The following is a 25,652-nucleotide window of genomic DNA, read 5'->3' on the forward strand; positions in this document are numbered from 1 at the left end:
CAGATGAATGATGATAAAACTGATGCCATTCTGATTACAACACAAAGATTTTCTAATTCACATCCTTTACCTCAAACAATAAATATTAGCAACACCAACATTAAATTCACACAATCAGTATGAAACCATGGTGTTACTCTGGACAGTACTCTCACATTGCACCAACATGTCATGAACATATGCAATGCTGCATATCTTGAGCTGAGACGCATTAGCTCAGTTCGCAAATATCTTTCAGTTGATGCCACTAAAACACTTGTGTTCATTAGTACTTTCAAAACTGGACTATTGTAACTCAATTCTGTCTGGTTCATCTCAATATCTACACCAAAAACGTCAAAAAGTTCAAAACACTGCTGATCGGATCATAGAGTACCATGATCAGAGCACACCTTCCCGCATGAACTTATTACATGTATTATATATTTCACATGTCCCCCCCTTTCCGATTTGTTAAGTGACCCATTCTATGTATGGTATTTTACTTGTAGGCCTTAAGTATATTACGGTACAACCCATTAATAATAAGAAACTATTGGGGGGTGGAATAATCAGCTAGCTGATTCTGGCCCTACCCCCATTTGTTAAGTGACCCATTACATGTATGATATTTCACATGTGGACTTTAAGCTTATTACCAATTAGTCCGGGGGGGAGGGAGGGGAATTGGCTAAGCTAAGTTATCTATGTGAACAAATTAGTTAATCAGTAGGTGACGCAATTGGCATCGGTGATGTTGTTGATAAAACTTTTTATCAAGGTTTAAATATGAAACTGTTCCCAAAGTTGTTTTACTTTGTCTCATAATGAGTTAATTAAAATAATATATCTAGACTGATCAATAATAGATTGTTCTCAGGAATGATAAAGTCCTAAGATGACCAAATATCGGGACCAGGTTTTTCTGTGGCTCCGCCTTTTGTAAAGATAACTGGCTACGTTCCCTCATTGAATCATATTCATCCATAATTGTTGTGTGCAGGGTAAAACATGCTGTTTTATAATGTGACCAGGAACATTATATTTTTATTTCTTCATACAAAATATTTGAAAACAGTTGAATAGATTTGCTGCACTTGTAACCATTTTATTAGTCTTACATGAAATGAGTCTTTATATACAATACTTAAAACATTTTAACTGTTTTATCATATAGTGCTGTGTTCATTTAAAAAGTTTTGTAGAAATTATAACTAAGCAACTGTACACTGAATTTTTGTATTATTAGCTGAAATGAAGATTATGCTTAAGGTGGAGTTCGAATTTAGTATTAATATATTTGCATTGCTAATATTCTTAATGTTTGGAAAGTTGTACTGTCTTTAAACTGCATTGTTTGAGGAAACAATATGGGCATTTACTGGCATCTATTGGTCAGTATGACTAGCCACATTAGTTTTCAAACCTTGGTTAATTGCCTGACCTGGTATGGGAGTTGAAGATAAAATTACCAATTTTTTTTTTTTTTTATAGATGAAACTCGCAACCTCTTGTTTGACAGTGGTGACACAAACAATTTTACTAAGACTTGTACAGTAATCAACTGACAAAGTTAGTCACAAAGACCTGGTCTCATTCTCCCATGACTACATATATCACAATGCCTTAAGTTAATATTTCCTTACAGTTTTTGTATACAGTCATGAAATTTTATTTATTATTTTAAGTTTGTTTTACCCATTTGCAAAAAAATGTAGAACTGTGACCTACATTTCAGGTTTGGTTAATTATGTTCTTCGTTTACATTAAGCTAACTTTCTGAGATCTTGGATACTGTTGCCTGTTGAAACATGAAACTTTTTTATTTTTATATTTATTAACTAAACCAATTACTAGCAAGAGTTGGTCAAAGCAACATTATTGAAAATTAATGCATATTTATCTGTATTTAAAAAAATCATGACACGAATCATCACATGTATATACATTTTCATTCATCACTGGTAAAAATAGGTCATATTTAGCAAGAGTTGATGAAAGCATCCAAACAACTTTTTTACTTTGTTTGTGGTGCAGATCTGACATTATATGTGATTGTTATGGCAGCCATCATATAAATAGTATTACTCATCTCATGAATGGAAAATCATATTGACATGTGGTTTTGCACCAGATGATTATTATCAAGCCTATATGAAAGTAAACGACAATGGTTCCAATCTTCCAATCAACATGGCTACCATTGTAGCATCTTGATTTTTTTTTTTTGCATTCTTCTGAATGGATAGACATTTGGTTTTCACCAAAAGGTTTTTGATGGTCATAAATCAAAACATTGTGGATGTGACATCCATAATGGCCACTATGGCAGCCATCATAACATTTTAAGTTATTTATAATTCTCTCACATTGTTTGATTTTATATTTTATTTAAGTAGATTTATATTTTGGAAGACTTGAATGCTTGTTTGGTTTTACCTGGTTTTGTTACCTAAGTTCAAGCCCTATGACTTAACGTTGGTCTTTAATGATGATAATCTGCACAGACAGTATGATAGCTACTATCTTAAAAAACATTGTATCTCTACTCTTCCTAAATGAATGGTGATACTGACTTAGGGTTTTCACCAGAAAACTTCACATAAAAAAATGGCCCCAATCCTGCATCCATTATGGTTCTCATGGTGGCCATTTTGAAAATTGTCTTTTTCCTCCAGAATATCAGAGATAGTTCCACACCATCAGTTAGCAGAAAGAAACAGTCGTTGGTTCCTGGAAATTAATTTCAGCCAGCGGAGTATCTTTCTTTGTGCTTTGGTATTGCCTTTCGTCCATCATGCATCATTCTGTGTCCCTCGACAACTGCTATATTAATCTTGACACAAATTTCAACCAGACTTGTTAACCTTGTAAACATGTTTAGGTTTAAAACATTGCATGTTTGTTTTATGGTTTTGAGTTAGAGAAGCTTATTTTTATTATTAAATATGGTGATTTTTGAAAAAGGTAAAGGCTTTTTTATTTATTGAAAACAAATTGACATGTTCTTTCACCTTTCTTTCTTTCAGTCTTGGTTATGTTTTCTTTCTCATCAATCCAATCGGAAGGTTGTATTCCTTTACACCTGTGCTTTTCCCTAGTAAATTGGTGGTTTCATTAGTCTTACCACCAGTCATAGACTCATGAACCAAACAAAATAAGTAGATCAGTTGAGCCCAGGTACACACGCAAAGGGTCTGACAAAGTCTTATTCAGAAGAAGATGGACAAAAAGACTTTCATGACTTTACTTTTATAAGCAATTTTTCATTATGACCCTGATATGCATTAATGCATGTGTGGTAAAGAAAGTGACCCTTTTGCATTACACACAAAGCTGAAGTTTTCAATGAGGCGTATACTATTGATTGTGGCTATACTACAAATTTTTGTGTAAAGGCAGAAATAGGAATATTGATCACCACTACAATGATTTGATTTTATTTTCTGTGGCAGAGATAGTTTGAAATTATTTTCTAGACAAACTGCAGCAGAGGTAGTTTTTATATTAGACAATTACCGCACTATATATACATGGAAAAAAGTCACAGATTGATATTATAGTATTTTTAAAGAATGTATTGACATATCAAATTGTGGTTTCATTTTACGAGATCAGTGAATTATGCACAATGCTACAGGTAAAGATTAAAGTACTGTTTCACATAAATGTATCATAAAGTTTAGTCAGAGACTTGTTAAAGACATAGCCTGGACATCTTAATAATGTATTAAACTTAGAAATTGTCTTGGAGTAGCAATGATGTACCGGTAGACATGACTTGGGAGAAGAAAAAAATCCTGGAAAGTCCTTTGATATTGTATAGGAAAAAACTGAAGTAGTTAGCATTTAGAGAACCCAAATATGAAAAAGGCTGCAATGATGACGATAATGGTGACATTGAAAACATTAAGTGGATATAGTAGCCTAAGAGTTATGATCATGTAGAATGAAATAATTAGAGAAAGATGTCTTTAGAATTAATATATTGAATTACGAACAACACCTTTACATGAATAATATGAGACTTTTTTCGACGATGAAGAATATAAACAAATGAGCAGTGTTATAAATTTTGTGAAAAGACATTCACCTGCAAAGAGAAAAGCTATAGTGTCAATATACAAGCAGTGCTTTAAGAACATCAGATGTAATTATACAAGCTTTGGCCATTTATATTTTTGTATAATACATTGTGATCATATTAATCAGCACTCCGTGCTTTGATCAGATACCGAATTAAAGAAAATTATGTTAAGACACACAATTATATTTGACATTTATCCTTGGTTGATGCAGACTGGTGTAAAAATGTTTCTAAAATGCAGTACCACAGGTTTGCAAATTACTTTCGTAGTGGTGTATTTTACAGCAAATGGCCATACAATCAAATACTGTCCACTGCGAGTATTTTGAAGACCATATGTATATGCTGAGGAGCACATACACCTGATAATACGTACACCATCATTCCAACCAAAACAAATTAGGGGCCCTGGAGGCGCCTAACTGTTCTAAAGGGGTCAGTGCCATGTTACATTTGCATGGGTTCAATTCACAGGCTAGGCCAATGTGGGTATGTGAGAAAGCTTGCCAGCATATACGTACGGTCTTCAAAATACTCGCAACAATTAGAAACATAAATTATGATTTTTATGAAAACACAGATGATTATTTATGTTAGAATACAATTTATAAATATATAAAGTTCAGTGGCATTGGTATGTAATGACTCTAGAGGTGTTGGCCTTGGAAAATGTTAACTATAAAGCAGAACTTGCCATTATGTATACTGTAAATTACATTTGCTCGCATGACATGTTGGAATAGGTGTCTTAAATGTGGCATCCGAGTTAAATCACATAACCAGCCTTGCCGACTTTGTGGATCTGTTAGTGAGTATTATTGTGCACTCCGACAATGATTCGCTAAGATATATGTCAATAAAAACACCCTGTAACATTAACACTGTAGAGGAAACACATATGTCGATGAAGTAACATCCAGGGTTGAAGCAATTGCAGTTTATGATCCTGATAGAGTAAACAAACTAAAGCAAAAATATTCATGGAATTTGTAATTAGAGAAAGATTGTCCTTTAAATACCAGTACCAGTAAATGCAAAAGTTCAGTGGGATATTTCCATTTGTCACAGAGATTTAAGTGCTGTTAGCAGTGGTAAAATCAAACATTTTTAGGTGTCTTTATGCGGGGAACGTGTGTCGAGGATTCCACAAAAAAATACCAAATGGCATTGTTAACCTAGATTTGACTGCGGGACCTAGAATGCGTTGGGTAACATACATATTAAGACCCAAACATATTTTATATCTTGACTTGTATTGGCTTGTACCGCTTCCTAAAATTGTTAATTATTTAACCCATGGTGAAAGCCCAGACCAACAGCCATCATTGTCAAATGGGCCAAAATATGGTCATGTTGTTGTTAAAGAGTTGCATGCACTTGAGCATTCACCATCCCAGCAAATGTATATTGAAATTATGTTTAAGTTTGCTTAACATTATTCAAAATGTATGCGAATATTTGCTCAGATGTTGTATTGATGAAATTCTGAGCAGATTATCCACCAAAGCAGATTTGGCTGAGATTTGGCTTAGTTTACCAGCCACATTGTTGCTGACATTGACCCAGATGAGCTGCTGAATTTTGAAGATCGAACTGGTAAACATAAAATGTGTAACATGTTATTTGTGGAATCGACACGGCAACAGCCTTTGGTCTGAGTGTGGTATGAATCGCAACCACATTGACTATTACAACTACACCCAGTGGAATTGTCGGAACCAGTGTCACAGATGGTGCTGGTAAAATTATTTCGTTATGGCTGCATTCTGGAATACTTGTCTATTCTAAATTTTCATGGCAGCACAAAGCAGTTTCAATACAATTAATAATTCGATGGCTATTGAGGATCAAAGAATTAGCATGGCCGAGTTTGAGTTAGTGTTGGTGGAAATGGAAAACCAATGGCAACTCTGTGCACACGTACGAAACCAGGGGTTTGTTGATTCACAAAGAGTACAAGTCGAGTAATTTCCTTTTAAAATAAAATGTTTATATATACCAAAATGAAGTATTTATCATGTCAAAATCATGAAGACATGGTTTTCAAGTAGAGTTGTAAGAACGGTATTTTGTTGGTTTCCAATATAATTCACAATATTGTACTCTACATGACTATCCTCTTGCATGGACTGTTGGTAACTTTCATGGATCATAATCTACAGTTCAAATGCATACATGTGTGATTTTATAAGATATGATGACTAAGTCATGTTCGATAGAGGGTTGTCACCTGTGTCAGTAAATGTTACCAGTCCATACTCATAAACTAAGACATAGAAGAAAGAAAAACTGAGAAAAAAATCTAAGAGCGACATATAATTATCAACTGAATCCAAAATAATCATATTAAGGTCCAAAAGAATGAAATGTTCAGAATTTTTTTCAGATACAAGAATATACTTGTTTGCCAACAATCCTGAGGTGTCAAAATGGTGTCATTCAGAACTTGTTTGAATAATTCCCACTAGTTCCAAAACCAGTTATAGTCCAAAGAGCACCGTCTATTTCCACTGAATAATCCAAACATTTCCAAAATCAGTTTCTTTTTAACTTTGTAAGGACAGTTAATATCTAACCGAACTAGGATTTTGAAGTCTTGGCAAGAGAGACAGAACTTTATCACCAGGTTGAAAAAGTCTTACCTTTGTACTTTTGACCTGCCTTAATTGTAATTTTGAGTGAGTAGACCGAAGAGTATATCTTGCTACTTCACAATCAGAGATATAATTTAAAAAGATTAGTATCAGATTCCTCTGTATAAAAAAGCATTTTCTTTTAACAGGTCCATGGATAATATATGTCCCAAAAAATAGTTCAAAAGAACTGAAACCAGCCATTGACAAATTAAACAAGATCTACAATATTTGGAAACATGATGTAAGAAGATGTAAAAATGATGCAAGAACTTCTGATAGGTTTCATTGACTCATAAATGACCAGCCAAGACAGTTTACTGAGATAACCTATGAACTTCCTGTCTATATGACATAAGAGCAACATTTTGATAGCTCACTGACCACTCTTCACCAGCGGGTGCCTCAGATGGTCTCGATGGTATCATAACGACCCATTTTCCAAAACTATCAAGTTGTTACATCTGCAGAATCAGCTTCACTAATAACCCTCTGAAACAAACTGGACATATCAGGATCTTTTTCCTTTTCGACGACAAGTGAATGTCATTTGCCAGCCTAATTAGAAATAACAGAATGAGTAGTTAAAATATGATCACAATGATCAATACCTTTTTATCGATCAGTAACAGGAGCAGAGGTGTGCTCATCAAAAGTCTGACCAACACATATATCAGGCAAAGTAATAATTTCCTGAAAAACATCTTTCGCAAGAGCATTATTTTTTGCCATAGCTTTAGTAACTGAAACTAGGTGGGAAGATAAATTAACATTATGGAGTGGAATCGAAGAAAAGAGCACTCTACTCCCTAAACAAGAACACTTTCATCAGAAAAAGACTTCTCAGACAAAGTGCCTGATAATACAATATTGCGAGAAGCTCCTGCTTCCCTTAATATTTTTATTATGATAGGATTGACTCAATTACCAATAAGTGATATAAAACCTTTTGACATAAATGGGTTATAATTCTCCATATAATCTGACCGGGGTTTATTTGACTCCGCAAATGTATTTTTCCCATACAAGTCTTTGACCTTGACCTCAAAGAATAAAACTTTCTCAATAGCTGTCTTTATTCTTTAGCAATAATAAATAATGTACCTGTTCTATTCCACTGAATAATCAAAACAACTTTTTCTTCTGAAACAATAGCTAAATACAACATAGAATTAGACTGCAAACTCATTTTTACAAATGAAATTATAATCGAAAATAAGAATTAATTTGATTGCTCAGTTCTCTTATATAAACATTCAAGAGTCTTAATACAAATGGTTGCCTCAATAAACCCCATGGTACATATCTAACTACTTAATTTAACATTTCAAAATACCTGTTCACGTGATCGAATGTATACAATAGGAAGTAACATTTCTTCTAAGAACCCACCTAACCGACCTGTCCAGTGGGAAACAACCCAAAACGTGTCCATAGATTTACTAAGTTTGTTGTTAGTAACAGCAAACACGCGCGTCAGCATCTATTTATAGATACTATGCAATTGTACGTTCATAATATCTTAATATAGAACTTATGAACGTGCGAATGTTCAACTAAAGATAATCACTGCCATTTTCAAACATTTAATTATAGATCTACATCAATCAAAAACCTCTATTATTACTCTACTGTTTGTATGTAAGTATAGCACGTATGCATAAACATTCCTACACTTTTCGCAGGATAGCAGGATTGTGTGCTTGAACAGTGATCCAAAAACAGGCTTGATTAAAATCAGATATCCACTGTTGTACGTGAAGATCTGACAGCGACAACGTAGGGGTCGTGTTCTGGTAACCTGTTATTACCATAATCGCTAATTTTATCAGCCAGTCAGATGAAGTCTTATATCTTTGCGTCAGGAGACTGAGCAGTGTGGATGAAGAATAACAATGTGTACGGAACGATTTGATTCACTGTGAGATTTTTTAAAGCTGCGTTTCTGTTGGCAAATTCAAAGGTCACCAGAACATGAGCCTTAAACGGTCGTCGTCATATCTTCACGTTTGACAGCGGAGATCTGGTCTTATTGAGGTTGCTGGATTGTAGTCTGTGTCTTTGGATTGTGATCAAAAAGCGGTTGCATGATTATGAGACACGTGTATTGCACTAAAAACAAAACGGGTAGCTAGATTGTAAATGTGGCGTATTAGATTTTATTTTTTTATAAAAATAATATCATTCCGAAAATTCCCGTTTGGCTCCAGGAACACACAATGTTAAATTACTGTTTGGCTCTAGAGTGCTTCTTATGTAAACCTACAGTATGGCATAATTTTTAAAACAAACTTCTCATCTGTCTCTAGGGTAACCCATATATAAACTCGCCGGCAATGACAAATTTAGAACAAAACGGAAACGGGTAAGAGCTGAACAAGTGTGTGTGTGTGTGTGTGTGTGTTTAAAATTTAAATTTCACACAACTACATCAACAACATGAGTGGAAGCCTAACATTAGATTATAAATCATGCCGGAAATACATGGAGAAAAACAAGACGCACATGACATTCATCCACCACACTAGTAGAATCCGATACAATGAACGCACAATTCTGCATTGTTTTAACTAATAACAGGAGCGGATGATAAAATCAAAATATACTTAAGGCACTATCTTCTGAGTTGACACAAGTACTTACACACCTTTTAACAATCACTGGACATTTACAACATCCCAAGGATGGTATCTGGAAAATAAATGGCATGGCAACTACTGGGAAAAGGTAATCACGCAATGGCCAATAATTACCGCCCGTTGTCACTCACCAGTGTACTTGGCAAAGAGCTTGCACATATTGTCTGTTCTAATCATTAAAACACTCCTTGCTAAGTTATTAATGATCGGGCTAAATATATGGATAAAGTAGACAATTTGTATTTTTGACTTAGAAAAAAACTTTTGACAGGTCCCCCATGAATTGTGGAATTGCAAGCAAAACTCAACGCTTGATAGGCGCTTTTTACAACATCTCATGTAGTGACAATTAGTCCAAAATCTGGTTGGTGTTACAAGTCTATGCTCTTAAAACAAGTAACAAAAAGAGTGAAAATCAGCAACTTTGTAAAATTCAACAAATAATTTCTTTGCCTTGAATGCAAAGCGAAAATTGAAAAAGAACTTACGGTATTACAAATTAAATCCAGAATAATCATAATTATAGACACAAGTCCTAATAATTTAAAATTCTGAATAAACTTAGAAATCCAAATTAAGGTCATGTTGAAGGAGTTGCTGTGTCTGTGATGACCTGTATCATTCTGATGTGCCAACAGTCTTTTATTAAAACATTAATAAAATTCCAGGTTTTAATTCACTGCACATACTAATGAATGTCTCTATCCAAGAATATTATTTTGTGTGAGCACTCTGCATTTCCAGAGAAAAGAATCATTGAATTAAATAATTTGAAGAAATAAATTCCAAAATAATGATGGATACAACAGTAATACAAAATTATCATTTGGCACGAGTGAATAATCTTTCTACTTGACCTCGGTTCACAATTAAATGGGGAAAAACATATGCAAAATGACCTTCTATAAAGTTCTGAATGATTACAAAATAAAATGGTGTTTATTATTAGAAAGTCTGTTACTAAAATTATAATACATAACCTGGACATTATCAGGTAAATTGTTGGGGAATGCGAATAACATAGACCTAGACCCAAATAAACATATTTGCTTATATTAATAATGATCCTGATAATAACCCATGCATTTAGAGAATATTTTACTACATATTAGTTGTTTACATAATAAAATAAAAACATAAAACAATTAAGGTCAAATAGAAAATAAACTTGATTTTGGACAAGGTTATGTCCAATATGCAATGTTACTTTACAATGGCATATAATGAAATATAAAAAATAAAAGCTAACAAACAATGCAAAGTAAATATACATAATACTAGTACAATGTAGGTTCTAGAGTGCCGCAAGGAACAATACTTTGACCAGCACTCTTCTCTTAGCAACAGCAGTGACATCCTAATTGAAATTGACTAAGAATGTCGACTATTTGCAGATGACTGTATATGCTACTGATTGATCAAAACCGAGCATGATACTAAGATATTGCAAATGACATTAAAAAATCTTGGACGATGGGTTCGAAAATGTGGCATGCGATTCCAACTTAACAATGCAGCATATGCTTATTGGCAAAAAAGAAATGACATAAAACGAATATGTCGTATTTACTAGAAGATACTATGTTAGAAAACCTCAATCAAACAAAATATTTAAAGCTCACAAGTACATGTGATCTGAAATGAAACCTTCAAATTTAACTCGAACTTTAAGCCAGTAAAGACGTATCGTATCTTGTCATCTTGCCCATAAAATGCGAAAGAACTCGCTAACAAAGGTTCAGTAAGACCTAATTTAGATTACGCTTGTACAGTCGGGACCCCAATTCCCAGGATTTAGAAGAAGAAATTGAAAAGATTTCGGAAAACGAGCAGCCATGTTTGTTACATTAAATTATGACTATATGCAAGGAAGTATGACCTCGATATCGGATAAGTTGTCTTGGAAATCATTATAACTACGTAGATTGAAAAATAGATTAGTATTTGTCTACTAAGGTCTAAAAGCAAAACAAATATACACTTCCATAATTTAATGAAGCCTAAAAGAACCAGAGAATAAATCAAGACAATATACATATATGATATCATGTGCACGAACCGATAGTTACAAATTCAGCCCCCCCCCCAAATATTAACCAGAACTGCAGAATCCTCAGAAAACCTAATTAAGAAAGATAGTGGGGACACGTTTTTTAAAATAAAGTTGTTCTTTTTTTTTTGTTGTTGTTGTTGTTGTTGTAGGGTTTAACGCCATTCTTCAGCATACGATACATGGCGGCCAGTATTAGTGGTGGAAGAATAACCCAGGGAAACCCCGGAAAGAATCACCGACCCACGAAAAGCTACTGGCAAGCTTTCTCACATACCCTCATTGGCTGAATGCGAGACTAGAACCTACGCAGACAGAGATGAGATGGCAGTGATCCGTAACGGAGAACGCTTTAGACCACTCGGGGCCCCCAGTTCTTTCTGTAATTAAGCAAGCCCGACATAATGATCTAGCACCGAACGTACCATGATACACGAAGAGCGAGCTTATAAGACTAAGTTTTGTACATCCTACTCTGCGACCGCTCCGGTGGCCTAGTGGTTAGAGCGTCTGCCTCGGATGCTAGAGGTCGCGGGTTCGAACCCCGGCCGAGTCATATCAAAGACAAAAATGGTACAAACGGCTGCCTCGCTATACGCTCAGCATTACGAGGTTAGTGTTAGGACTGGTAGGCCTAGTGTCAGGATAATGTGACTGGGTGGGACATCATGCTACATGTCTACCTTATGATTCCTCATTACTAGACATCACTGTAAACCGCCACACATCGTAGCGATATGATTGAAGAATTGTTAAATCTACGTTATAAATCCAAATCACACACACACACACACACACACACACACATCCTTATCTACAAGAGACACGAAATTATTGTTTACATCAAATTAAAAGTAAAGTGTTATAGCTGCTTTTAGATACTGCTAAGACGTTTTCTTGTTCACGTAAAACCTATTCAGATCCAAACTGAATCTATACTTTACAGTCACTATCAAAACTTAAGTTCAATTTCTACCAATTGACATTATGTCAATTAGCCGGTATACATGTATATTGGATTCGCGGTACTAATAATATGCACAACTATAGACCAGTCTAGCAATGAGTGACCATAACATGGATTATGTTAGTTTTAATGGCCCATAATTAATTCTGAAATGTAAAGTTTTTGCGAAAGAAAGTGACAATATACTTTTGATGTAAACTTAGTATTTATATAGACTTGACTTAGGGATTAGCACCTGATTCGTTGGGCACGGTATATATAAAGCATTTCATGCGCATGAAGATGACAAAATATCGTTGCAACCTGACATGTCCTTTTCACCACAGGGGCTCGTATCGTTGCTTACAATTGACCTGTCATACATGTACTATATACTAACTACAAGAGGACACTTGTCTCCCTGCTCGCGCGACATAAGTGCTGATATTTCAAGCTACGCTTTGCGTAGCTTAATAAATTTGATACCGATATTTAGCTCAGGCAGTCGACTGTGTATCCCTATCAAACGTTTGACTTGATATCATACGATTAAGGAATGTCAAATCATTTTCCCACGCTACTGCTCGACATGGCCGTGTTCGCGCCCGCTTAATATGTGAGATCTGGCTGAATGGAATACTGTCCCTTCATTGGTTAAAATAAAACGCTGTCCTGTATTTATTTATAACTGATTTTCAGTTGACCAATGATAATGTAGTATTCCATTTAGCGCGTTATTCGTGTGTTTATTTTGCCTCTTTCTGTTACTTATGTTAAGGCCAATGAGTCCTAACAAGCCAGCTAACTTTGAAAATATGACTCTTTATTTTGATCCGAGTATCAATAAAAAGAACACCAATGTGTTGTTGTTATACATATATAATATATTCAATTTTAAATGATACTAATAATTTCAGTTGAATGTTCCTATATAAGAAATGAATTGATTCAGTTTCCGGATCCTTGGGGAAATGCATCTAGGGTCACTTGCAGATAGTCGTAATGCATCATAGCGATTGCCGAAATGAAAGAAACCATCAGGGTATGTTTGTTGTTGTTGTTGTTACTGTTGTTGTAGGGTTTAACGCCATTTTTCAGCACAAGAGAGGCTATACATGGCGGCCAGTATTAATGGTAAAGGGAGAACCCTGGAAAGAATCACCGACCCACGAGATGCTACTGGCAAGCTTTCTCACATACCCACATTGGCCGAACCCGAGACTCGAACCCACGCAGACAGAGGTGGTATTGCAGTGATCCATAATGAGTAGCGCTTTAGACCACTCGGGGCCCCTGAGTATGTTTGAAAAGTACACTCCGATAGCTACATGTATAAAGAGAAACGCCTTGTGTTTACTTGTTGTTGTTTTTTGTTGGTGCGTGGAGGTGCTGTGTATATTTTGTATACATGATACTATTCTTTTATGTAACTATGAAACGTTTTTTGTCATGTACCTAACTCGATACCTGATGCAAAATCTCTTAATGGAGGAAATAAAGATCAATGAGCGAAAAAATAGTCTGTACATAAGTATTGTTAATGGCAGCCGTGTTAGAAAGAAGCATGTCGATACGACTATTATCTTCGGATGGTAGAGACAATATAATTTCCAAAATATCTTCCCTAGTGACCATATCCAATGGATATTATTTCTGTACAGAAGTACCTATACATCAAGACAAACATTGCATATAATTTCATTACGTTTTACCCAGATATATTTGACACTGGTGAAATGGCCATGTTTGTCTGCTCCGGTTTGGTTGGGGTGTAGTGAAATGTGATTAGGTAGGAGTAGGGATTGAGTTTAGTTATAATCGATTTTTATAATCACGTCCCCCCACCAACATAAAACCTTCTAACCCCATCACCTTCTATCCGAGTTTGAGTTGAATCTCTTTTGACGGAAGTCCAGCCAGTTTACCCACTGGATTGTTTGTAGTAAAGTTTACATAAAACATATAATTCACCCACCCACCCCGACCTCCCCATTATATTTTGGTCATATATTTAACATTGGTGTAGTGTATAACATGAGAAACACGTTGGCTAAGTGTGTTAATCAATAACATTCGTAACTTCAGAATGGTTGATTATTAGAAATTTACACACAGTGAGGTTACCTCCACTCATGTCTAAACTCTGCTGATAACCCTTCATACCATTTCTATATTTCGTCAAAGTTACAAATCGGAGATCACGTCTGAGCGTTATGGTATTTTGACGTAACAAAAGTTTCTCTCATACATAATGCAAGAGTCAATTAGGAAAGGAACCCCGAGCATTAACGCATGTTAAAGTACTTTGTTTATTTGTTTATTTTGTTGTTGTTGTTGTTGTTGTTATTGTTTATCTGATTCGACGCGTTGACGGACTTAACGATGGATATGTTTTCTTAAATTCTAGCCCGAAATTAGAGGCACCCGAAGCGAGCGAGATGAGAATATTTTGTGATTTTAAAGGCGAGCATCTTAGACCACTCGGGTACCTGAGCCACTGATTTTCCTTTTCTATTTGTTAAATTGTTTTTCAGTATGTTTCTTTCCTCCCATTCCTGGCGGGGAAGCCGTGCAGTTCATATCTTAGAGCTCCTCTCTTCTACTACAAGAGGTATATCTGACTGCCCTTTCTGGAAATGCACCAACCCCTACCATCATTCCACTCCCCCCCCCCGCCCTTCTGTGTTTCTGCGAATTTTTAATTTAGTAGGTCAATTGCCCGTCCTTGGACGGGAATAAAAAAACGTAATTTGTTTTGGGATCAGCGACTTGAAACAAAAAAAGTTTAAACATACAAATACAAATAAAGTTTTGAAAGAATTGTGATGCCGCCACTCGTTTCGAACTCGCGTCCTCTTGTTTGGCAGCCTGGATTTCACAGTAAGACAAATGTGGATGTTTTTATATGATATTTTGATTGCCCGTCCTAGGACGGGAATTAAAAAATAAAATAAATAAATAAATAAACTGGAGGAGAGAGTTTAAAAGAAGTTTGTTGATAAATATAAAAAGGTAATTTAAAAAATATATTGCGAATGCCGCTACGAGTTTCAAACTCGTGACCTCTTGTTTGGCAGCCGGAACATATACAAAGACAAATTTTTTTTGCATGTATAAGATATACCAGGTTTTCTACAATGCCGTGTTGTTGTTTTTTTTTCTTCTTTCTTTCAAATCGGAAAAGATGTTCTACCACATCTGATCAAGATATCTGTAATGCAATTTATTATTTCTTTGTATAGCTCTTTGGTTTTTTTTATCTCTTGTGTATACAGTAGTACGCTTTCTGTCTGAATGGTACGATACTTAGTTTTTATTTTTGCAGTTAATTTCGTTCTCTCTTTATTTGTTTTTCAGTTCAATATCGAATGACTTTTTGGCGTATAAACTTTGTTTTACAAAAAGTGATATACGGGTAATTTTTTAAATATCTTCTAAATGATACATCTCCAGTTAGCCAAACAAATTTTTCTTCAGTCCATATTTTCTTGATCTGACTATATATTTAAGAACTATAGTTTTTATATATCTCATTTTTGTTTTTGGTTCTATTAATTTGGTTATATTATTGTTTCTGTATATCCCATGCATTTGTTTCAACGTATGCACAAAGAAATATATATCTTTTACACAGACTCCCCTTTATCTAGTTTATTTTTTAATGCTTTTCAAATATTTTCCAATTTATAATGTCTAAGATGTTTGATTATTTAGTCATCCCTACTTTATGAGTTTCGCTGCGAAGGTAATGTAACTTCCCTCCCTATATGAACAGGATTCTTTCTTTGTCAAAGTTATCTATCATACTGTCCTTTAAATCTACCTAGTTAAACATATACCATATGTTAATATACATTTGTCTTAGCGACCTGAATTCGATCCATTATATTCAAATTTGCATGTGCCTACATTTGTAAGTCAGTTCGTAGTTTTTTCTCAATTGTGTTGAATTTGTATACTCTTATACCCACCTCCCCGCACATACACACAAGTCACTCCTAAACCTATTACACGTGTCGTTACAAGTTCTGGTTCGAGTCCATGGTTGTTCTCCCGCCAGTTACTTATTAACAATTTCATTTGTTTTGCATGATTAATTTTAGATTCTAATGCTTTCCCGAAGTCCATAAATTCCTTTTCTAAATGTTTGAAGGTGTAGGCATCGGATGTAAAATTTGTATTAGTCACGAACATGCTGTACCATTAATAGTTTATTTTTGAAGTTTGATGAGTTAACTTTCCTTTATATTTTTATTGTAATGTATTTTTATTTGGAAGGCTTCTATTGCTATTACAAATAATATCGATAAGGAACAATCCTGTCTCGCGAAACGTTCTATATTAAATTTCATCGTGCATATATAAGAAACTATATCTATGTAACTATACTATATTCTGTCAAAAGCCTTTTCTTGATATATAAGATCAAGACCCCTCCTCTCTCTAGTTTCCAAAAAATCAATCTGTTTTTAAGGTTACAATTTTGTTATGAATATAAGGTTAATTATGTTTCCGACACTTGTTAGAAAAGATCTTACTATGTATTTTATAGTCTGTATTTAAAAACGATATCGATATCCAACTCCGTCTTTTGCATCTCCTTTCCACTTATACATAAGTGTTTCTACCCCTTCTTTCATCGTGGACGTCATTTCATTATTTAATAAAATATTAACATATCCTATCTTTAATATTGGATTTAAGAGATATTGTAAGGTAATATATACATATGTCGTTAAGCCACGACCAACAAATAATTTTGCTTTATTTAGTTGCTTGAATGCTGCAATTATCTCATTTGATATTATACTTTTTTCTCATAGAGACCTAGAGTCCTGTGGGATTTGCGACAATTCTATATTCCCAGCGTAATATTCTATCACCCACCCACCCTCCCGTGATATATTTGTGTAGCGTTTAGTTCATTTTAAAAGCTGTATATTTCTTCCATTATGTGTGTTGGTTTAGTTATGGTAACGTTATCTTTTTTTAGTTTTTCCATATGCCTGCTATTTCCGTTTCTTATTTCTTCAATGATTTGCATCCTTTTTGCTTTTATATGTAAATTGGAGAATTCTCCTGCCATCATTTTGTGCCAGTTAATTTGTAATCTTATAAAGCTTCGTACTTTCATCACTTTTATTTTATCCTCTTCTTTTGTATTTAAATAGTTATTATTGTATTGCACTCTCTTTGTCTTCCCCGTCTTATGTTTTGTTTGACTTGACAATATGTTTTGGTTATTGATTTAATTTTCTTCTTAAATCCCCTCCCCAACTCTTCCATTAGGTTGTAATATTCCCTATTGAAAAAGGTTTCTAACAGTACTTTAAGTATGGCTTTGTATTCTTCGTCATCAACAAGTGAGTTGTTTAACTGCTATAGGTTCTGACCCAATCCTGCTCAGCTTCACTTGGTAACAGGCAAAATGTATAATAAATTGATGTAGAAGCTCTCTTACTGGATAATGTCAGCTGATCACCATTTATTTATTGATGTGCTTTTCATGATATTTGTATAGAAAATAGTAGTAGTAACAGAGCCTGCTTTCTTTTCGGCCAATTGGACCGATGAAGCCCAATTAGGCCCCGCATTCAAGGTGCCCCGCGCATTAGTAAATGTTAAAAATATATCTACAGAGAGAAAGTAACTTTAGATAGATGGAAGAAATGTTAAATTCGATATTGTGTAAAACATGTTTAAAAGATTATTTCCAAATGCAGTGCTTACAGGAGGCCCCTCGCGTAAATCCAGAGGTTACGCCAAATAATCCATATCCAGCCACGCGTTTGCTAAGGCCACTGCTTAGTAATAACATAGTTCTCTTTCATAACTCAACGTTGAATACACATAGTCAAAAAGAAAAATGAAAAGTAGGTTGCTGGATTCTAACCTGGTATACCTGCGTGATATGTGGATATGTTTACCATTAAACTAAGAATATTACGAAAATACTCTTCGATGTTCTTATTCATAATGTTATCAACGTCTATTGATTACATTAGGAAAAAAAAACAGTTTAATTTGATTGGTTGGTTGGTTGGTTGGTTGGTATGTGTACGTGTACTTGTATAACACCAGTTTATGTGGCTCTACATGGCGGCCAGTATTTTTGGTGGAAAAAGAACCAGAGAGGAACCACTGACCCACATGAAGCTACTGGCAAGCTTTCTCGCATGCCCACGTAGGTAGAGTCAAGACGCGAACCCATGCGGACGGAGGGCAGTGACAGTGATATAATAAAGGTGAGCGCATTAGGACAATCGGCCACCGGTGACCCCATTCATAAATGACTCCAGTGAATTATAAAAAAAATATTTTAAATGGAAAATCGGCTGATTCGCAGACTAGCATATAACAAAAAAAATACGTATAATTATCTGAAATTCATGTACATAATGATTGCTATATACAGTATAAAAAATATAAAGATTAAACAACAATCTCTCCCACAAAATATTTGCAAAATCGATCTATATCTAAATAACCACGCCTATCTTTAAGAATAAAACTTTATACAGTCCGAATTAAAACAATTACGCTATTCCGGATTACGGCCAGTTATTCCAGTCCCGTTTAATAAGTATAATAAAACAGTCGCCTGATTACGAGAAGTGATCACATAAGCCAATATTTTATGGATACCGACAGCAGAACCCGGATATTCAGACCGTCTAACCCTTGCGATCACTTTATTACCGTCTCGCTGGTAATCGTAATAGCTAAATACACTGTATATAATATTGTTAGGTGACACATAAATTTTACATCAACGAGATATATACTAAACCTTTGGGCGACACATGAACCATTCGGAGACCGGTCGCCAAAATGTTGTTTTTTTTGCATGAGCGTACGTAGTTTTACTTTTCGGCAACAGTAAATGGGCGACAAAAAATGTATGTTTGTCATTTATTGTATTTTACCACTTTTTCGTGTGTTTTCATATTCCATTCAGTATTCTGTACAGTATTCACTATATAGGCACAATCATGACCCAAACATATTTAGACGCTGTCGCCGACAGGTCGGATTTGTGCATTATATATATATATATATATATATATATATATATATATATATATATATATATATATATATATATATATATATTCAGAATTTCTTTTTTTATCTTTACTTTTAATTTTTTTAATTTTTACTTTTTATATTATTGATGGTTTATTGATTTGGTTTCTAGATTGTTTCATGATTTAACGCACTGTCATGTTCCATGTATAGTAATAATGCTTCCTCATAAGTCATACGCTCGAAATCTATTTCCTAAATTTAAGATCAACTTTTGCAAAAAGTGAATTTATATTTTGAGATGAAGATCGTCTCGCTTCGTTTTTATCTTTGCGATCCACGAGTATTAGTTATCCAGGAATCCCAATATTTTGATCCAATCTACTTTTTTCGTTCTTATTCAACTGAAGGCAAGTGCATTGTCTTGTAGGCATTAATATATCCACATGTGACTCGGGTATTTCCACAGAAATGTATTTAATGTTTTATTGAGGACTTCATTAATTTTTTTTCTTAATTATCTCTTCAAGATTCGAATTTTTTAATGTTATATTGACCTTTCCTTTTGAGGTTTTGTCCTTTGGAGTGAATGTGGAAATAATCTGTTATTTTATTTCATTAATAATTTCTTAACGCTGAAGTTAATGTAATCCTAAGTTATCTTAACTCGTACCACTGTCACTAGTTTGGTGTCGTATCACTTTAAACGCATAATTCTCACACTCATCTATACCGTCATACTTTAATAGACGAAAGTAGGTTAGCTCAGTTAACAAATAAGCTTGGCAACCTGTGACTGGATGTTAGCGCAAACTTTAAGAGCAAATGGGATCGAAACCAACGTGTTTTCCACTTTGCTACCGATGCGGTTGATTGCAGACTTTTAATAAATACTCCTCTATTAAAGCTGGAATCTGCAGAATTTAATCTACTCTTATATATCTGATAAATAATATTGTTATAATAGGATTTCATTTCTTCATTTTAGTTCAGAAATGTAAATATCTAAACATCGCTTTTATTTCAGTACAACACGCATGTATTCATTGGAATCAATAAATGTATATGAAATATGTTTATGTCCACTTCATAATAAATTTGAAGACTGTCAGATCTTAAAATGATTTTGCCTGTAAAAACAATTATTCAAATGATACTCATCTTATCTATCTACTTTAAAAATAAAAATGAAATAATTGTTTGTTTTTAAAACTAAAACTTGGTGTGAAATTTGAATATGACTTAGTCTGTATGCAGACAGTTATTATATCGCTTCCTGGAATCACCAAATACAGGTTTTACAAATGTGCAGATTACTTAGGCAGCAGTCTTATAACAATACTAAGGCATTCGCTATCATATATATTTTACAAAATTAACAAATCACACAAGAATTTCAGATTTTGAAGACTGGATTTAAACTACGTGTAAATTTGAATAATAAAGAAACATTAATCTACTTTGACTAATAAATTTAAAATGGACGGCAAAGACGTGAACATTTAGTTTCCTCTCCTACTTTTGGTGCTCGTGTATATTCAGTAAAATTCTATTTCACTGTATTATAGCTAGTGACCTGGCTACTAAGTTATTGTGTACAAAAGTTACAAAGGCATATGACGAACATTTTCTTCCAGCGAAGGTTAGCGTTGAGATTCGAGAGATGGATGCTAGTGTTCTGTCGGCGGATAATGGTTGCAATTATTTTTCTTGTGGGTATTATTATGTCGCTGGCAAATAATGGAGTTTGGATATGAACAGGACTGCTTTGTGTACTATTTAGTGAAAGTATTTGTCGTTTCTTAATAATCATAAGGGCTTTTCCACGTCTGCACCGGACTCGTGTCTTTAAGAATGTATTTTGTGTCTATGCTGATACATTCATTGTTCATTGTTGAAGGCATATGCTTAGATAATTCATATGCTGCATGTTTCAAAGATGGACCTAACTAAAACTGAATCAGTAGAAAATACGAACATCAGGATACATTTTATTTATATTAAATTACAATACAATGACAAATATGTACTCATGATTCCTTGACATTTTAAAATGCCTTATCTGTATGGCTATAAAAGGTTGTACTGTGTCAGAAAGCACAAATTATCCGCGTCTTTTTATGAAGCGTTCATAACGAAATTAAGTTTTCTTCCATCTTGATTCAAAACAATGGCATTATCTGGGATTTGGCCAATACAACCTTTGCATATCAAAATATATAACATTCCTTTTTTTTTTTTTTTTTTTTATTAAGCCCGTAATAGGTTGACCAATGGGTGGGAGGAACCATCCCAGGGTCACCTTACAATCAAACATTTCTGGTTATCAGATAATGTAGGGATAATATATATAATCTACAGAGACAGTAAAAAAGAAAACACACACACACACACACACACACGCATATACACATGCATATGGCACACAATCTAGGTGACATGGCCTTTGTGATATTACAATATTTGTTCCTGTTTACCATCAAGTCAGAGACAAGTTAAATGTTCATTGTTGAGGTCCATTTTTAAAGAAATTGGTCCTCTTTTTTATTTACCTTAGCAGTGTATTTTTCAATGTTCTTATGCATTGCAGCTATTTGGTTAAATGCAAAAATAGAAGGATTTTTCATATTGAATCTGCAAGTATAAATATAATATTTTGCCAAAATAAGCAGAAAATTACCCAAACTGTCCAGTTGTTCACTTCCTAAAAATGTTTCTTTTTTGGACAGATGTACAATATTTGGGCAAAAAGGTGCAAAAACTTCAATAAAACGGTACCAAAACTGTGAAGTAATACTGCAGTCATAAAAGAGATGCTCAATACTTTCAGTTTCACTCTTACAGAAAGTACATTTGTTGTCATCAAATATGTTAATTCTTTTAAGAAAATCAGTAGTAGCGATTATTCTATGGATTAATTTAAAGTTAAAAGAGATCAACTTGGTATCCTTGGTACAGCATTTTGCCCGGCTATATATATCAGACCACTCCTCACTACTTATATTTTTATTAAATACTTGCATCCAAGCTTCTTGCTTCGCAGTGTGTTGCCTTTTAGTTTCCTGTAAAAGATCTTTGTAAACAAACTTGAGTGAATCTTGTTTTCGCAAGTTCGTTATTTTATCCTCCAGCTTATCAAAATTATTATGTACTAGGTGGTTTTTTATGGCATCTTTCCATGCCTTAGGAATTCTGGATATTAAGGAGAAGTATTTCAAGAAATCATCGCTTCCAGTTTTTTGTTTTATTATCTCAAAAGGTATTAAATTACCGTGATCATCTACTAGATCGTTCAGAATTTCAAAACCAGCTTCTGTCCAGGATTTGTATTGATAAATCATTTTAGGGGGGACAAAATTTAAAATACTCATGGATAGATACTCGTTAGGACTTTGCGGTTGTTCTTTCCATTTAGATACTGTCAAAATTACATCTCTCCAAAAACTGTTTCTAATGAACTTACTAAATTCTTCTAATTTCCTTCTCCCTAAATTCCAAATATCCTTTTTATTTCTGAGTATAGTTGTATTGACTAAGTTCTGCCACGTTCCATCTTCCTTTTCCAGCAATCTTTTAACCCATCTTATCTTAATATACCTTATGAATGAAAATATGTGTATCATATTTAGTCCTCCCTCGTTTTCTGGGGAAACTAGTATATCACGTTTTGTTCTCTCTACTTTTCCACCCCATACAAATTTAAATAACGTGCGATTTAGTTCTGCTTCAACTTTTGCTGATGGGTTAGGAAGTGCTGAAAAAAGATGTATGAATATGGGCAGAACAAGGGTCTTTACAACAATTACTTTACCAACTATTGACAGATGTCTTTGACTCCAGCTTGCCAGTATTCGTTTTGCCTTTGTTAGTTTCTTCATATAATTAATTTCCACCATCTGTTGTAAATCTGGAGAAAATTCTATGCCAAGGAGTGTAAAGTTCGAAGAGGACCAAATTAGGCCCATTTCGGGACATATTCTTTCATTAGAAAATTTCCTGTTTCCAATCCAAATAGCTTTTGTTTCTGTTATGTTACATTTAAGTCCCGATAATAGAGAGAAACCTTGTTACTCATAGTTCATAGTTGCTTCGAGAGAAAAACTAGATCCATCAAGAAGAATAAAAGCGTCATCGGCATACTGACCCAATTTATATTCACTGGCGTCAAAGATTACTCCCCGTACATCCACGTTTTGTTTTAAAGTTATAGCTAAAATCTCAACCCCAATGATAAACAAATAAGGTGCAAGGGGATCTCCTTGACGACATCCTCTTTCAAGTCTAAAAAAAGATGACATATGTCCATTATTTATAACACAACTATTAGAGTCATTGCAAAACAGTTTAAACCACTTACAAACGGAATCACCAAAATTAAAAGATTGTAGAGCTTCTTCCACAAAGATCCAGTTAATTGAGTCAAAGGCTTTATCAAAATCTATTAACAATAATAAACCGTATCTGTTTTCATTCTCAAGTTGGTCCATGATATCATATAATAGTCTGGTGTTTTCTTCAATGAATCTACCCTTCATATATCCTTTCTTAGTATCGCTGATTATTGATGGAAGAACCTTTTTAATCCTAGTTGCAATTGCTCCCGAAGCAATCTTATAATCAGTATTTAAAAGTGATATAGGTCTCCAGTTTTTAAAATATCTTCTGTCTTTTTCCTCCTTTGGTAGACATGTGATGACTCCTTGAGTCTGAAAATCTGAAAGGTTTCCTACAGTATATCCGTAATTTATTGATCTACATATAAATCCCCCCAGAGACTTCCAAAAGAACTCATAGAACTCTACAGTGAATCCATCCGAGCCAGGACTTTTTCCATTTTCCATCCGTTTTAGAGACATACCGAATTCATTAATTGTCAGCAGACCCTCACATGATTCTCTTTGCTCTCGACTAAGTTTAATATTGTGATTAAAAAATCTATTTCTAGTTTCTTGAGTAGCCTCGTCATCAAGCTGAGCAATTCTACTTTTGAACAATTCCATATAAAACTGTTTTTGTGCTTCTAAAATATCTAATTGGTCAAATATATTTGTCCCATCATCTAAAATAATTTCCTTTATTTTCTTTTTCCAAGATTTAAAAAGTACTTTGTGCTTTTTTCCCCAAATTCATACCATCTAGCTTTAGATCTTAATATAACACCTTCTATGTATTTTTTCCTAGATTCCTCCAATTCTGCTTTCTTCCTCTCTAAATTTTCCAGAATTTCCCCATTTATGTTATTTGACAGTCCCCCCTGAATTTCTATTATTTCCTGCTCAATGTTCTTTAATTTTTCCCGTTTCTCTTTTGATTTCCTAACAGAATAACATATAGTTTCAGACCTTAATTTCATTTTCAAAATTTCAAAGAACATTTGGTCGTTACAGGAAAGAGAAACATGGAGAGAGTTATCTTTATTTCCCCCTACATAATATTCATTTACAGTGTCAGTTATACACTTTTTGACCAAATCAGTATACTTAATGTTCCTCAACAGTTGGGTATTAAATTTCCAATATCCTTTTCCCTTTGGAAACGTTGAAAACGCCACACTCAAAACAATAGCTGAATGATCAGTCTTGTACCCTGGTAAGATACATGCATCAGCTGTATTCATATGAATGTCATCCGATACAAGAAAGTAATCTAGTCTACTTTGTTTCAAGGGAGATTTTTGCCTCCAGGTGTACATCTTTAAGTCTTGGTTGGAATTTCGCCAGGGATCAATTAGTTCCAATTCGTTTTTCAGGTCTTGAATCGCTGCCCTAGACTGTTGGTGTTTGTCATGTAAAATATTATAAGTATCTAAGTCTTGAACAGTATTCCAGTCTCCGCACATTATAATTGATGAGTTCTCAAAAAATAAAGTCTCCTCCTTTAACTTTCTAAAAAAGCTAGGATTATCATCATTATAACCATACAAATTCACGAGGGTTATTCTGTTGCCATTAATTGTAATATCTAAAATAATAAATCTCCCTTGACTGTCACATCTTTCTCTATGAATTATAAATTCAAAAGTATTTCTAAAAAATATTGCAACCCCAGCACTCTTACTAGAGCAGTGGCTAAATATACATTTGTATCCCCATTCAGCTGCCCAATATATTTCATCGTTCTTTGTACTATGATTTTCTTGCAAGCATATTATAGATACATTCTTCTGTTTTACTCAGTGGAAAATATCCCTTCGTTTTAAGACTGAACCTTGCAGGCCTCTAACATTAATAGATATAATTTTTATGTTATTATCCATGAAAACAGCAGAAATTTTACACATACATATTCTTGT

This window comes from Sinohyriopsis cumingii, chromosome 12, assembly GCF_028554795.1.
Source record: "Sinohyriopsis cumingii isolate HCF-2022 chromosome 12, ASM2855479v2, whole genome shotgun sequence".
In the NCBI taxonomy this organism is placed as follows: domain Eukaryota; kingdom Metazoa; phylum Mollusca; class Bivalvia; order Unionida; family Unionidae; genus Sinohyriopsis; species Sinohyriopsis cumingii.